The sequence below is a fragment of the Lissotriton helveticus genome, chromosome 1_1, assembly GCF_964261635.1.
Source record: "Lissotriton helveticus chromosome 1_1, aLisHel1.1, whole genome shotgun sequence".
NCBI classification, from domain to species: Eukaryota; Metazoa; Chordata; class Amphibia; order Caudata; family Salamandridae; genus Lissotriton; species Lissotriton helveticus.
The window spans coordinates 1,883,523,292-1,883,535,502 of record NC_136057.1 but is presented as its reverse complement, the minus strand read 5'-3'; positions in this window follow the sequence as shown (position 1 = coordinate 1,883,535,502).

The window sequence follows — 12,211 nt, the reverse complement described above, 5'->3', positions numbered from 1 at the left end:
CCCCCAGGGACCCCCAGTATGCAAGGGGAATTAGTTCCCCCTCTGCAAACGCACCAGGGGGCTGCGTTGCAGAGAGGTGTAATGAGGCCACGCCCTTTTTTACACCTCTCTGCAACGCAGCCCCCTGGCACACACTGGAGGTTCCTGATGGGCTAATTGGCCCCCAGGGACCCCCAGTATGCAAGGGGACTTAATCCCCCAACTTAGAAAATGCTACGGGCGCGTTTGCACAGTTGTGAAGGTAGGGGGTGGGGCTTGAGGTGATATGAGTGCAAACATGCCCTGTGGCGCGTTTTAAGTTGGGGAATTAATTCCTCTTCAATCCAGAGGTCCCCTAGGGGGCAACTAGTCCAACAGGTATCTCCAGTAGGCGCCACGGAGCTGCGTTGCAGAGTGTTGTAAAAAGGGGGCGTTCCCCCTTGCAACACAGCTCCCTGGCACATACTGGAGGTACCTGGTGGGCTAGTTGGCTCGCAGGGGACCTCAGGATTGAAGAGGAATTAATTCCCCAACCTAAAACGTGCCACAGGGCATGTTTGCACACATGTTACCTCAGGCCTGCCCCCTTCCTTCACTATTGAGCAAAATATTCCTCTAAAATCAGCTGAACTACGAATTCTGATTTACTCACCTGTTATCACGAGAGACATCAGCACTGCATCTTTGAGCGCAGTACGGACCCTGAAAAGTAAATCTAAGCATACTTACCAGTTACTTGTATTTCCTTCAATACGAATTTATTGTGTGGTTTTCACCAGAAAAGTTTCCAAGTGTCTATTTTTGAAACGTACAAATATTCCTCTAAAATCAGCCGAACTACGAATTCCGATTTACTCACCTGTTATCAGGAGAGACCTCAGTGCTGCATCTTTCAGCCCACTACTGATCCTGAAAAGTAATTCTAACCATACTTACAGTAACTTGAATATCCTTCCATAGGCTAACATTGACTGGTTTCACTTGGAAATTTTTCTGGGTGGAGTTTTGGAACTTTAAAAAATTCCTCTAAAATCAGCCGTACTACGAATTCCGATTTACTCTAAAATCAGCCGAACTACGAATTCCGATTTACTCACCTGTTATCAGGAGAGACCTCAGTGGTGCATATTTCAGCCCACTACTGATCCTGAAAAGTAATTCTAATCGTAGTTACAGTAACTAGAATTTTATTCCATAGGTTAACATTGACTGGTTTCACTTGGAAATTCTTCTAAGTGTGGAGTTTTGGAACTTTAAAAAATTCCGCTAAAATCAGCCGAACTACGAATTCCGATTTACTCACCTGTTATGTGTAGAGACCTCAGTGCTGCATCTTTCAGCTCACTATTGTACCTGAAAAGTAAATATAGCTGTACTTACCAGTAACTTGAATTTCCTTCCATAGGATATCATTGCCTGCTATATAAAATATATATAAATTAAAAAAATATAAAATAAAAAAAATATATATTACAATTTCAATATTTTTAAAAACTTTTTTTTCAATTTATATTAAAAATATGTAATGTAATTTAAAAAATAAAATATCTAAAAGTAAATACTTTAAAATAATGTAGTAAATCAGTATAAAATAAAATAACAATTAATATATTTAAAAGTTATCATTTACAAAACCTTTGCAATTCACTGAAAAAAACATAGGTTTCAGCCACGTTATAGTTAGGAATTAGCATTTAAAAACCTTAGAAATTCACTGAAAAAACCATAGGTTTCAGGCACGTTATAGTTAGGAATTAGCATTTAAAAAACCTTAGAAATTCACTGTTCGCCTTTACTATTTGCTATTTATATCGAACCATTGTTGCGAATGCTGGAGTCCACACAGGGTACACAATCAATGGTAGTGGGTGAATATCAGGTGCGTGTTCTAGCCTATGCTGACGACATAGCGGTCGTAACATCTGACCCTGAGCAAGCATTAAGTGAGATTGAGCATTTGACCCAAGAGTTTGGGAAGGCTGCGGGCTATAAGTTAAATATCTCTAAAACTCAGGATGTATGTACCGAGGGGCTTTGCCCGGGAGAGCCACGAGTGACACATGAGGCTAGAATCTGGGGATCAAAATCAGGATGTCGCTTCATGAGATAGTAACTGTAAATTGGGCTGATATATTGGGATCAGTTAATAGACAGCTTGAAACGGTCAAATGCCTTCATTTATCAATGGTGGGTCGACGGATTGTTTTAAAGATGTGTATACTCCCCCGGGTGCTTTATTATTTCCGGACGGTACCGCTGGAGTTGACACGTATACAATTAATGCAGTTACAATCTGTCACGGATAGGTTTATTTGGGGTTGGAAGAAAGCCCGGAGGGCTTCAAAATATATGACGTTACCACTGTCAAGAGGAGGATGGGGCGTGCCGAATTTTGTTTTTTATTATTTCGTTTGTCTTCTCTAAAATATGAAATTCCTGGTTATTGGGGGAGAAACAATGCCGTTTGAAACCCCAAATATTTACTGGATGTTATTAGGTTGCCAGTCTCGTCAAGTTTTGCTTAAATGTTTTGAAGCAAGTTATTTTAAAAGAACAAGATTTAAAACTGTATCTGCAGCATTTAAAGGTTGGAAATGCATGCGTAAAATTATTTCCCTTAATCGTATAACTTATTATACTCCTTTTGACTCCATTGAATTATTTCCGTCAATATTTTGAGACATTAAGATGAGGACATGGAGGGACAAAGGGATCTGTTGTTTAGGGGATATCTACAATGCTGGGGCTATCGTTTCATTTGCAGAGTTAACTGAACAGTATGCAATTTCTAAGAATGACTTTTTGAAATATTTACAGTTATGGGACTTTATTTTTAAGCATTGTAGCGCTCTCCCTATTGTAACTAACAAACTTCTCGAAGCTTTGATTAAAAGGGCCAAGATTGGGACTTTGTACGATATCTTATTGGCAAAGCAGCGAGATGATATCCAGGTTCATGATCTGAAATGGAGTGCTAGACTTGGCAACTCTGGTTTGTTTGTTCAAGAATCAATTGACATGGCTAGCAAAGTTATTTTGACAGCTAATTTACGCTCCCAACACTATAAAACTGTGTTTAATTTATACCATACACTGGCTAAAATGATGAAGTGGGGTGATGCTCATGATGGGAAATGCTTCAGGTGTCAATCTGCGGCAGTAGATATTGTTCATATATTTTTTGACTGTACTGTGTTGGGACCTTTTTTTTAATCTAATGCACAATTTTTGTCTCAAACAACGAGTGTTAATGTTACGATATCTAGAGAGATGATGCTATTTGGGGTGTGTAAAGCCAGTGATGTTATCCAGCGTTATTATCCATATAGATTTTTTTTCTTTATGGCCATGTCAGTCGCTCGATTATGTATTGCTTCCATGTGGTTGAAACCAGAGGTGCGATTGTTTGAAATGTGGCGTGCAAAGTTCTATAATGTGTCTCATTTCGAATTTAATCTGTATCGTATTAAATCGTTGAAGAAAAAACAATTAGGGATCAAGATTTGGCAGCCCATGATACAGCATATGGAGAGTTCGTTCTTTGTTTAGTGTCTTTTGGTTGTCTCTTCATTGCTTTTAGCCATGATATTTGCACTGTTTTTTTCTTACAGCACACTGAATATTGATTCATGTATGATCTATACTCGTTATATATTCTATGAACTGAACAATAAAAATAAATGGAAAAAAAAAGAAATTCACTGAAAAAAACATAGGTTTCACACATGTTAAGTTAGGAATTAGCATTTAAAAAACCTTAGATATTCACTGAAAAAAAACATAGGTTTCACACATGTTATAGTTAGCTGGACATTTCACTCATACAAAACCATTGAAATTCCACTGTTATAGTTAGTTCAGCTAACTATAACACGCGCTCCCGCAATGCACTGCTGATGACGTCACATATTACACCACTCATGACATGGTCAGTGACATCACTCATGACATCACTGATGACATCTCAAATGACATCACTGATGACATCATCCTTGTGAAAGAGTGGCAGACCTCCTCTCACCCTAATATAACCTTTGATACATACATTCAAAAATAGAAACAAAAATTTTCAGAAAAATGGAGATACCAATACCAGTTACAACAACCTATTCAGTAATTCCAAAATCTACATACACATCCACTCATTCACCAACAGTTCTATATAGTCACTCATACATGTACTTACTCATCATATGTACTCATACACCTATACATCCTGTTACACAACGATACTCATCCATAGAGTTACTCACACACATACTCACACATGCAAATAAACTATCAAACATCCATTTACTTGCATATGAAGCTATACACACACCACTAGACTTACTTCTACAGAAACGTACACATACTTACTCTCTTAAGCAATCACTTATAGAATCACATACTTATTTATACAGGAACTCTTCCAATCTCTGACTCTCACATATACTTACTTATATACATCAATACTCACATATACTAGTTTAAAACATACGTACTTACTCATAAAGACACTATTGAGACAGTCATTCACTCACTAACAAACCCATACACACACTCATCCTCCCATACAGTCTTGCACACATGCTGTCTTCAAAAAACATACAAACAGTGAGTCACTCATTCATGCGTCTATACGCTAAGTAATATCCCCCACCGATCCATACAGACACTCATACTGATACTCAAAAAACAAGCTAATAACCCATATACACATTCATGTAGCTACTCACCAACCCATGCAGCCACTTATATACAAAGTGAGACACTGATACACAGATTTAAATATTTAAACATTACTCGCTAATACATATATTCACTAAGATACACTTAATAAGTCAGTTTTGCAATCATTTTTACAAAAAAACCCATCAATTTAGACACTTATTTACCCATTTATTCTTCCATCGATCTTTAGATATACATATATAAAAAATATAAATTTTCCAGAAAGACACACATTCACTGGATGATGTCATCAGTAATGTCATCAGTGATATCATTTGATATGTCATCAGTGATGTCATGAGTGATGTCACTGACCATGGCATGAGTGATGTAATATGTGACGTCATCAGCAGTGCATTGCGAGCGCGCTAGTTATAGTTAGCTGAACTAACTATAACGGGGGAATTTCAATGGTTTTGTATGAGTGAAATGTCCAGCTAACTATAACATGTGTGAAACCTATGTTTTTTTCAGTGAATATATATATATATATATATATATATATATATATATATATATATATATATATATATATATATATCTTTCTGATCTCGTGCAGGATGTCCAGTATATTTGCTTGAGTCTTATTCCATATTAAATGCTGCTTGTTTATTCATCAGTATTATTCATGCATTATATTTACCAAGTGTGTTATTATTGCTTGCATATAAACCTATATATCTCTTTGTGTATATGAATCTTGTGCATTTGGCATCTGGGAAAACCTTTCTTTTAGAGAGCATTGTGTAAAATAAAACCCCAAGCCCTATTCTAAAGAGAGAGAGAGTCCTCGCCATTTGTAAAATAAAAAACCTTTTTCTAAAGGTGCTGTGTTAAAGTCTTTGCAGCGCCTCGTGGATTTGGGTTACCGTGTGGAAGATTCTGTATTATCTGATAGGCGCAAGCAAGACAATGGGAAAGAATTTAAATGGTTAATGAATTTTTCAGAAATATATCTCTGAAAAACTACATCAATGTGACCACAGGCAAATGGCATGGTGGAAAGATTTATAGGCAACATTAAAAAAAAATACAACATGCAAAAATGTCACAAAATGCAACTTGCATTGTATCTGTGCTTTAAAGTGCAGCATACGTATAAAGTCAGAAAAGAAAGAGAAATCAAAGCAATTCTTCGTTGTTGCACCTACTTCAAAAGGGCACAGGGGCATATTACCAACCAATAGAGATAATTTTTGTCTCTAACTTGTTTAGAGACAAAAATTATCGCCGCAAATCGGTGATTTTTATCGCAGATAAACCTTGCTATTAGCAAGGTTTATCGCAAATGCGATAAAAAACGGCCGCAATGCATGAATATCGCTGAAAAGTCAGCGATATTCATGCATTATCGAGCAAATGCTCTTAGCCATGTTATCCACCTCCCATTGGATAACATGGCTAAGAACTGCTCAGGGCAGGTGTTAGCTTTTGGAGATATTCGCGCTTAGCGCGAATATCTCCAAAAGTTGGTAATAGGAGATAGCGATGTTAGCGACTGTTTTCAGTCGCTAACATCTTGGCACGCCCACTTTGCATGTCATTAGTGATAAATATCACTGACATGCAAAGCGGGGCCCAAGATGGTCGCTATCTCCTACTAGCTGTTGCTAACTGGTGTTAGCGACAGCTTGGTAATAGGGAGATAATTTTATCTCCGCTTTCTTGGCTTTTAAAGCCAAAAAAGCGGAGATAAAGCCCCTTGATAATATACCCCCCAGTTTTCTGACGCTAAACCCTGTCTACTTCATTTTGCAAATAGGGTTCAGCGTCAGAAACCTTGAGTGGTTGTATGGGAACGCCCATGCTCCTTCCATGGTGCGCCCCCTTGGGGCTAAATAATGCAAAGCAGCGCTATGTGTTGTTTTGAGTTACTTTCACGTTGTTCCCAGCTCTAAACAGGATTGGCGCTGGAAAGTAAATCGGCAAAAAATTATTTTGAGCCGATTGCATCACTTTTGTGAAGACACGGTATAAAATCTTAGTAAATCTCTGCCTTGGAGATTATAGGGGAACTGTCTGGCAGGGAAAACACCGTCTGAATGAATTTTGGCCATTCAAGACAAACACAAATGTGTGAGCAGCAGAAGTGGGTTAAGGAGAGACTAAGGAAGGGAACAGAGAGGAGAGCATTAAAGGGATCAAAGATGGGGCAATAGGCAGAGATGGGAGGACAAGATGGAAAGAAGAAAAGAATTAAGAACTTGGAGACCCAAAAATGTCATTAGTGTAGCAGGTGCAGTGACACCGGGGTCCAGGGGTGTGATAAGCGTGATGCACCTCATTTATAGTAGTAGTTTAATACCGGCTGTGGGGTCCTAGTTTCATTGCTAGAACTATGGCCCATGACCCCCAGGCTACACCACTATGTGGCTTGCCCACCTCCCCTTTATTTCAACTTATTTTGTTAATTCTCAGGCATTCCGCACTACACATTAAAAAAAAAATTTAAGTATTGGTTTTGTCTGTAGTCTTATTTATATTTGTGCTCCTTTTCTCTTTTCCTTTATTTCCTATGAACTGCACTCGATGGTAAGGAGCTTGTAAGGAGCACACTTTCCTGGCCTCTAGCTTCACATGAAGTCTTGAAGATGACACGCACCTCTCCCCAGACCTACAACCCGAGCCATCTTAGTTGGTGCGCGAAATGTGGGCCAAATGAAAGCCCGCCTGTCCCAGCAACCAGGGCCGGATTAAGACCTTTAGAGACCCTAAGCACTTAAAAGATTTTGGTGCCCCCATATATAGCTAATTAAAATATAAAACATAATAAACCGTCAAATAAAATGTTATGTTTTGAAATGATACAAAACTTACAGGAAGATGGGAAATAATGTTTATTTTTGTATACTTCCACTTCATTGATAGGGTCAGCTGCACCATTTGCAGTTTTGCACCATATGGTCAATGGTAAATTTGACAATCGAAACTTTCTGTGATGCCCGGCTTCCCTTGATGGCCTGATGTGCTTTTTTTGCTTAATGGTTAATCCAGTCCTGCCAGTAATATTTGGGCGCAGGGACAGAGATGCTGCCCATGGCTCCTCTTACATCACTAAAATGATCAGGGACCTCGGGGCATATTATCAAGGGGCTTTATCTCTGCTTTTTTGGCTTTAAAAGCCAAGAAAGCGGAGATAAAATTATCTCCCTATTACCAAGCTGTCGCTAACACCAGTTAGCGACAGCTAATAGGAGATAGTGACCATCTTGGGCCCCGCTTTGCATGTCAGTGATATTTATCACTAATGACATGCAAAGTGGGCGTGCCAAGATGTTAGCGACTGGAAACAGTCGCTAACATCGCTATCTCCTATTACCAACTTTTGGAGATATTCGCGCTAAGCGCGAATATCTCCAAAAGCTAACACTTGCCCAGGAGCAGTTCTTAGCCATGTTATCCAATGGGAGGTGGATAACATGGCTAAGAGCATTTGCTCGATAATGCATGAATATCGCTGACTTTTCAGCGATATTCATGCATTGCGGCCGTTTTTTATCGCATTTGCGATAAACCTTGCTAATAGCAAGGTTTATCTGCGATAAAAATCGCCGATTTGCGGCGATAATTTTTGTCTCTAAATAAGTTAGAGACAAAAATTATCTCTATTGGTTGGTAATATGCCCCCTCATTCTTTAGCTGTGCCTTGAACATTTTAGCTTGAAAATGACAACTGATTTTTGAGGTTGCCAACGGGCTGTCCTTTTCTTCGGACAAACAATGGTCTGAATCGTTCTGCCTCCCCAGCTGCATCTACTACATTTGGGGCTGACAGCCAGAATTGTATACATAACAAACTCAGGGGCATATTACCAACAACTAGCAATAATTATCGCTAGGTTGGCTTAGCGGCAATAATTTTATCGCCGTGTAGCGACGATTTTTATCGCTTAGGAACCTTGCTATTATCAAGGTTTATCTCCTAAGCGATAAAAATCGGCCGAAATGCATGAATATCTCTGAAAAGTCAGCGATATTCATGCATTACCGAGCAAATGCTCTTAGCCATGTTATCCACCTCCCATTGGATAACATGGCTAAGAACTGCTCAGGGCAGGTGTTAGCTTTTGGAGATTTTCGCGCTTAGTGCGAATATCTCCAAAAGTTGGTAATAGGAGATAGCGATGTTAGCGACTGTTTCCAGTCGCTAACATCTTGGCAGGCCCACTTTGCATGTCATTAGTGATAAATTTCTCTGATATGCAAAGCGGGGCCCAAGATGTTCGCTATCTCCTACTAGCTGTCGCTAACTGGTGTTAGCGACAGCTAGGTAATAGGGAGATAATTTTATCTCCGCTTTCTTGGGTTTTAAAGCCAAAAAAGCGGAGATAAATCCCTTGATAATATGCCCCTCAATGTCCATTTCTATTGTATACTCTACTAAATAGTCCCCCCTTCGTTAAGCACTACTCTGAGCTACAATCTTTCACCATTAATCATGATTTGGATGTGTTGCTTGTACCAGAAACACTGTTAAAGAAACATTCTGACCCCGATATTGCACTGACCATCCCTATGGGCTATCAAATTATTCAGGCAGATTACCTCTCTGGCCACGGTTGCAGAGTTACTGTTCTTAGCAAATCCAATATGACAGTCAACACCTTTCACATAGGGTGTAGTGAGGTCATAGAATTAACTGCAGACATTTCTAAGTTAGCATTAGTTAGTATATGTTTGGCAGCCATCTTGCCGCTTTTCCGCATGTTACTTTATGGCTTTATTCTCGTGGATAAACTGCTGGTGCATTTGTGCATGAGAACTGTCGGCCCTGTCTGTCTGACTGGAGTGGGAATAGTAAATTATCTAAGTTTAGTGTCTAGCACCTATCCCAATTAAATACAGACTGGAGTGGGAATAGTAAATTAATACATTTTAGTGCCTAGCACCTAACCCAATTAAATAAAGATTGGAGTGGGAATAGTAAATTAATTAAGTTCAGTGTCCAGCACCTACTTCAATTGAATACTAAGGGCGCCATCAGGATGGCGGGCGGATTGCCCCCGCCGGGCCAGTCGGCGCCCTGCCAGCCCGGCGGGGGCAATCCGCCCGCCATCCCTGTAGAAAAGACCCCCCGCCATATTATAATGGCTGGGGAGTCCACGGCGGACGGAAAGACCGCCCGCCGCTATTCCGCCCGGTCGCAAAAGGGTTCAATATGGTGGCGGTATCTTTCAGACACCGCCAGCCATATTACCAGGTGTGAGTGCCTTGGCATGCGGAGTCTGCTTGGGGGCCCGTTGTGTGCCCCCATGGACTCTGGGGGTGTGGGGGGTGCACATGGGGGGTACCTATGGTACCCCCTGCCTTTCAAAGAACAACGTGGCAAGCCCCGAGTGTGCCTGTCACATTGTGCTTTGAAAAGCACAACTTGTATTTTTAGCATTGCGGCGGGCGGTGCTTTCAGCACAGCCCGCCGCAATGTTAAAAATACGGGATGCCACTGTGGCGGGTGCATCCTAATTGCCCCCACGGGACCCCCACACTTATGGGGGGCAGTCCCTTTTACCGTAAGGATGGCCGGCGGACAAAGTTCGCCCGCCATCTTAATGATGCCCAGAGTGTAGTGGGAATAGTAAATTATTTATGTTTAGTGTCCAGCACCTACTTTTATTAAATACTGGCTGGAGTGGAAATATTATATTAATTAAGTTTATTATCCAGCACCTACCCCTATTAAATAATGACTGGAGTGGGAATAGTAAATTAATTAAGTTCAATGTCCAGCACCTTCCCCAATTATATATAGAGTGGAGTGGGAATAGTAAATTAATTAATTATGGTCAGTGTCCAGCACCTACCCCAATTAAATACTGACTGGAGTGAGCATAGTAAATTAATTATGTTTAATGTCCAGCACCTACCTTTATTAAATACTTAGTGGAGTGGGAATAGTAAAGTAATTAAGTTTAGTGTCCAGCACTTACCCAAATTAGATATAGATTGGAGTGGGAATAGTACATTAATTAAGTTTAGTGTCCAGCACCTACCCCAATTAAATAAACACTGGAGTGGGAATAGTAAATTAATTAAGTTTAGTGTCCAGCACCTACCCCAATTAAATACAGACTGGAATGGGAATAGTAAATTATTTAAGATCAGTGTACAGCAACTACCCCAATTAAATACTGACTGGAGTGGGAATGGTAAAGTAATTAATTTTAGTGTCCAGCACCTAACCCAAATAAATAATGATTGGAGTGGGAATAGTAAATTAATTAAGTTCAGTGTCCAGCACCTACCTCAATTAAATACTGAGTGTAGTGGGAATAGTACATTAATTATGTTTAGTGTCCAGCACCTACTTTTATTAAATACTGACTGGAGGGGGAATATTAAATTAATTAAGTTTATTATCCAGCACCTACCCCTATTAAATAATGACTGGAGTGTGGCTAGTAAATTAATTAAGTTCAGTGCCCAGCACCTTCCCCAGTTATATATTATATAGAGTGGAGTGGGAATAGTAAATTAATTAAGGTCAGTGTCCAGCACCTACTCCAATTAAATACTGACTGGAGTGGGAATAGTAAATTAATTATATTTAGTGTCCAGCACCTACCTTTATTAAATACTGACTGGAGTGGGAATAGTAAGGTAATTAAGTTTAGTGTCCAGCACCTACCCAAATTAAATATAGATTGGAGTGGGAATAGTAAATTAATTAAGTTTAGTGTCCAGCACCTACCTCAATGAAATAGTGACTGGAGTGGGAATAGTATATTAACTAAGTTGAGTGTCCAGCACCTACCCCAATTAAATATTGACTGGAGTGGGAATAGTAAATTAAGTAGGTTTAGTGTCCGACACCTACCCAAATTAAATACAGACTGGAATGGGAATAGTAAATTCATTAAGTTTGTTGTCCAACAACTACCCCAATTAGATACTGACTGGAGGGGGAATAGTAAACTAGTTAAGTTTAGTGTCCAGCACCTACCCCAGTTAAATATTTGACTGGAGTGGGAATAGTAAATTAACTAAGTTTAGTGTCCTGCACCTACCCCAATTAAATACTGACTGGAGTGGGAATAGTAAATTAGTTATGTTTAGTGTCCAGCACATACTTTTATTCAATACTGACTGGAGTGGGAATAGTAAATTATTTAAGATCAGTGTCCAGCACCTACTCCTATTAAATACTGACTGGAGTGGGAATAGTAAGTTAATTAAGTTTAATGTCCAGCACCTACCCCAATTAAATACAGACTGGAGTGGGAATAGTACATTATTTAAGATCAGTGTCCAGCACCTACCCCAATTAAATACAGAGTGGAGTAGGAACAGTAAAATAAGTTGTTTTAATAAAAATTATTATTGGGTATTTATGTTCAGTGGAGTAGTAAGCATAATTAAGATGAGTGCTTTTAAAATATATGAGAATAATAATATTAGAGGTAAAATTAGTTAAAACATATTAGTTATATGTAAACCAAGCACAGCTATATCATATATATGTTATTCAATGTAAATTATGTATTTTAAATAAAATAATTTATTACAAAATATTTAGGGCCTC